Here is a 5,626-nt window from a genome sequence, read left to right on the forward strand (position 1 = left end):
ATGTATGCATGATCACATTCAAGTAACCGAGGGTTGAGATTCAAAGTCAAGGAGTCAAGGGTGGACACGGTGTCCGGTGAAACTAGGGCTTTGGGAAATAGTAACCGGGTTCTAAAAGGTTCCCAAGTCGCAACCCTCTCACGTATATCATGGTGCCACGAGACAAACACTCGCTCCATGATTATTTGCGAGAAGGTCTAACTTGAGTGTAGTATTGCGTGATGACTAAAACTCGAGACAACACTCGGTTTAGCCTCCGCACTACATCCTAGAAAATGGCCATGGATGGGTTCGGTTATCTACGGTCCATAGCGTCATAGAACAACTGGAAGCAAAGTACCTAAACGCGCTGACAACATCACCCCCAAAATGCCTCAGCTATGTGGGATTGATCGCATAATCCAATACACGAGGCAACCCTCAGAATGAATTGTCGATTATATCCCCCCTAATCCTAAGTTCACTCCGCCCGGGTGCAGGGCTTTAATATTCTCACCCCCACACGTTTTGCATGAATTTAAACATTTATTCACATAAGAAACCAAAAAGAAGCAAGTAAAAACAAAAGCGCAAGCATGGAAATAAAGACTAGGCGTAACTCTCGAAGTCCCCAGTGAAGTCGTCAGCTGTTTTATCTTGGTTTTTCGGGTGTCAAACATTGATTAAGTTTGAACCTTTTTAACCTTTGATATCTCATTTTTTCTTGGGAAGGGAAAAATAAGAAAAACCCTTGAGAATCGAGGTTCGGGAGTTGTTTTCGTTATGGGAATGTGTTAGGCACCCATAACGACTATAGTACCCTATAGGAACCGTCTTTACTTTCTACGCACGCGCTTTATTTTTAAATGTTTATTTGAAAATGTTATTTACACCTAAGGGTTTGCTAGGTTAAGAATTGGAGGGAGAAGAATGTGTTTGAATTTTTGTTTTACTGGACTTGGAGAAGTTTTGACTTCTTGCCTACATACCCTTTTAAGGGATCAAACTCCATGTAGTTCTCTTCCAGAAAATGTTTTTTGTTTTTGTTGGTTGATTTTAATTTTGAAAATGGAATTTTGAAGAATAAGAGAGAGGCCTCAAGGGCATAAGATTTGGAAAATGTGAGGTGGAATTAGTTATTTTGCAAAAGAAGGTCTAAGTATGATTAAAGTTCATTAAGGTTTTTGTTTAAGAAAATAAAGGGAAAATTCAATGGGGTTTTGACCCCAAGGTTTATTTGGAAAATTATTTGAGTGAAGTTGTTCATGACTTTTTGGAAAAGAGAATTTTTCTAAGTATCGTGATTCCTAAGCATACATCTAAAGCATACATTCCCTAAACATACATCTAAAGTATCCATGTGATGTGTGTGCATGTGTCGGTGCTTGTGTCGGTGTACATCATTAGAGTCCATTGTCCTTTACATATGCCCTAGTTTACATGCTATGATCTTGCAAGAATTTAAAAGCATAAAAAACATTACAAAATCCCTAAGTCTTTACATGCTAAGTCTTAGCAAAGTTTAAAGTGCAAGAAATAAAAGCTAAGAATATAAGATGGAGGATGAGATGCTTATGGATGAATGAAACATGAAATGAGAGGGTTAGTAGCATAAGGCATAATAGAATAGAAATTATAAGCAAAAGAAACACTAAAAAACTTGACAAAAAGTAACAAAACTCTTAACATGAAAGTGGCAAAATATACCTAAAATTTATCATAACATCTAAACAAGTATATGACCTATAAACCTCATATCATAACAATTTTTCAAAGGCTTTATTGCATCAATAATGTGAGAATTATAAGAACATATTCAAGTCAAGGATTATGATATATTTTTAGATACATTTGGCACTTTATTTTCACAAACAATTGTTTACATGACTTGTAAAACAAGAAACTAATACCATACATCACAAACAGCACCTAAATATACTACACTAAAGACAAACATATCACAAAATTTAATCATCAAGTATCGATCATCATGAGACAAAATATTGGAATCAAATCATGCAAAAACTTCACAAACATTGACAAAAGGCACCAAAAATCACAAACAAATCACCTATATTTTTATCCATTTTTTAACATGTCAAAATATTATGAGAAACAAATCTTAAACATCAAAAATAGTTGCAAGAATGTTCACAAGATTTTTAGAAATTTTTAACAAGATTTTTAACAAGAAATGAAAAAGAATTAAATTAACAAAGAACAAACTACTTTCATGTATTTTTAATCAAGTTTAATATGTAAAACATATCAAAATTTATTGAAAATAACAAGAAAATATTGAACCAATTTTTAGGAATTTTATCATGCATTTTGAGGCAAACAGGGGTGTAATCAACAAGAAACAGTGCCAAAATAGCAAAAAAATAAAGCAAAACGAAATTCAACAGCAAAGTTAGGCCCGAGCCCAAGGTTAACATGGATCTGGATCTCAGGAAGTTACAGGAGCCATAGGATTGATCCAGATGGATCAAACCTAGATCCAACGGCCAGGATGCAAGGGGAATGGACCGGTGCTAGACCGGTCCGGTTTAACTGCCTATAAATGCCTAGGAGGACCGGTTCAATTCACTTCCTCCCTTCATTTCTCTCTCTAAGGTTCTCTCTCTCTCTCTCACTCTAGCTGTCTGTTCCCTCTCCTTCTCAACGGTTTCTGGAAATAAACAGGCCGGAGAAGATGAAGATCGGCCGGAATCTTCATGATTCTGCCGGAATCTTCATCCAAACCACCGTCACCTCCAGATTCCGGCGAGGTTTAAATTTTCATCTATTTAAACGAAACAAACCCTAATCTATTCTATTTTTCCTCCTAAACACAAATCCAAAGCCAGGAATCACATGCAAGCACTGAAACGTTGTGGATCGGAGAAAAACTTTACGGTTTTCAAAATCTTTTTAGATCTTAAAACTTTTTCAAAAGAAACCTTCTCGAAGTTCACCGATCTACATTGTTTCGTTCATTAGACACACTCACGCGCCTTCGTTGATGTTTTGAAAGAAAAGAAGAGTAGGTTTGTGATGTTACCTGTCTTAATCGGAGATTCGAACAGAAATTTCACTGGAGAACTTCGTAACTGCTTCTGATTCTTCTGGTGTTTGATTTCTTGTCTTCGGAAACCAAAAATAAATCGGTGAGCTTCTTCTTCTTCTCCGGTTCAAGCCTAGCTTCGATCTCTCTTCTTCTCTCACTCGAACTCCGTGATCGTATGAATTCGTCGCTTCAGGGACGAATTTGTGCTTGAATTGCGGAAGTTAGAGGTTCGATGATGATGATTCTTCAATGAATCACTGAGAACTGTTATGGATTTGTCGAATTGATAATGAATTTTGAGATTAGGGTTTGAATGTTCTTGAGGTTTTTCTGGAGATTTTTGGAAACAGTTAGGATTTTGATCTTCTTGAGAAGAGAGAGAAATGGGAAAAGTGTTTGTTGAGCTGGCGTTGAATGATTGATTGCCTCTGTTGCGGTGGCTGAGATGGCTTTATATAGGTTGACATGTGTACATTGGACCAATGAGCTTGTGACATGTGTCCTGGAACATTTGGCTCGGCCTTGCTATATTTTTGGATTGAATTTGGGGTTTGGACCATTCTGCAATTTCTAAAGTACAAGGACCAAAATGCAAAATGGACAAACTGGACTAAAATGCAAATTGAAAAAAAGCTTAAAGAGAAAATAAAATCAAAAAAGGACTAAAATGAACATGATAGTAAAATAGGGACTAAAATGAAAATAATAATAAAATTTGGTTAAAACTTGGTAATTTGAAATAAACGTAAAGTGAAACGAATAAAAAACACAAGAAGGACTAAAATGAACCAACTACAAAAATGAAGTACTTTAAAGTAACCTCTCTATGTCAAAATTTTATGTGAAATGACCAAAATGCCCCTAGGGACTAAACTGACCCTAAATGACTCAAATGCAATTTTTGAAATGGATTTTAACATGGAATCGAAACAAAGACTTATACAACAAATTGAAAAGACTCAGAGACAATTTTCAGGGACTAAAATGAGTTTGAACACAGGAAATGACTAAAATGCCCTTTTCCATGATTTTTGCAAATAAACTTGAAATAAAATGCAGAGAAATATGCAATTGGTCAGAGGGACTCTCCAATGACTTGTAATGCAAGAAAAACATTTTGGATGGTTTTAAATGCAAGAAAACATAGACAAAGTTACAATTGAAAATATTTCTAAAACAAAAACAGTAAAATATGCAGATAAAGCATGGTAAAATATCAGGGTAAAACAATAGCAAATTGGCAATCTCTCAATAGTAATAGACACATATCAGGGATGGAAGAACATTTTAAGTATTTTTAGGTCCAAAATTAGGGTATGACAATCATGCAGCTTTAAGAGTCTTAAAATACCTCAAGGGATGTCCAGGCAATGGTTTGTTCTTTCCCAGAAACACTTCTCTTGCCCTACAAGGATTTTCAGATGCAGATTGGGCTGGCTGTCTTGACACTAGAAAATCTATTTCTGGTCAGTGTTTCTTTTTAGGAAGCTCTCTAATTTCATGGAGGACAAAGAAGCAGATCACTGTATCCAGATCTTCTTCTGAAGCTGAATACAGAGCTCTTGCATCTGCTACTTGTGAGCTTCAGTGGATTCTGTACCTTCTCAGAGATTTACATGTCTCTTGTACCAAGCTTCCTGTGCTTTATTGTGACAATCAGAGTGCTATTCACATTGCCTCTAACCCTCTGTTTCATGAAAGGACCAAACACTTAGAGATTGATTGTCATTTGATCAGAGAGAAGCTACATTCTGGTATACTCAAGCTGCTTCCAGTTTCTTCTCAAGACCAAGTTGCTGATTTCTTCACAAAAGCATTGCTTCCCAAGACTTTTCATGCTTTGTTATCCAAGTTGGGCTTGATAAACATTTATCAACCTCCAACTTGTGGGGGGATATTACACAGTGATCTTGATATCACTTCGTTTCTATTACTTGCTGAGCTAGTTACAGCTGTTAGGGTTTATATGCTCTATTGTATGCACATGATAGCTTACTATACACTTAGCTACTTGTATATATATACTAGTTGTAACTCACATTTCATCAATAACAAATCATTTTACTCTCATTTCTCTTGTTTCCCAATATAAGTCATTTTGTGTAAGAGAAAGAAAACACAGATAGCAAAAAGTTAAGGTTTCATTAATCAATACAATAGATTAATGATTATAAATATATATACCTAGAATGATTTTCCTTTTCTTTTGCCAACTCAAATGCTTACCTGTGATAGTAGTAGAAAGATCATAGAGAGGAATTTGTTAGAGCATTGGTTAGTCCTTTTGAATAAGAACTACATAGTGCACAGTTCAAAATTAAGTTGATATGAAAAGATGAAAACAAATATAGATCAGGGGACAAACATGGACACAAAAGGAAGTATATAAGAAATGGCTAACATTAACATATTAACATTAAAGATTGGAATGAATCCTCTTAAGTTTTTGCATCAAATTCAAATTAAATCCATTTTTTCATTTTTTAATATGTAAGAGATGCATGCATCATCATGTTTTAGTATTTAAGACTCAACCATTTAAGAGATGCTTGCATCATCATGTGTCGCCTTTTGGTGCTTTGATTTTCACTGTCATCA

The sequence above is a fragment of the Medicago sativa genome, chromosome 7, assembly GCF_051527215.1.
Source record: "Medicago sativa cultivar Bolivia chromosome 7, Bolivia_mono, whole genome shotgun sequence".
Classification (NCBI taxonomy): Eukaryota; Viridiplantae; Streptophyta; class Magnoliopsida; order Fabales; family Fabaceae; genus Medicago; species Medicago sativa.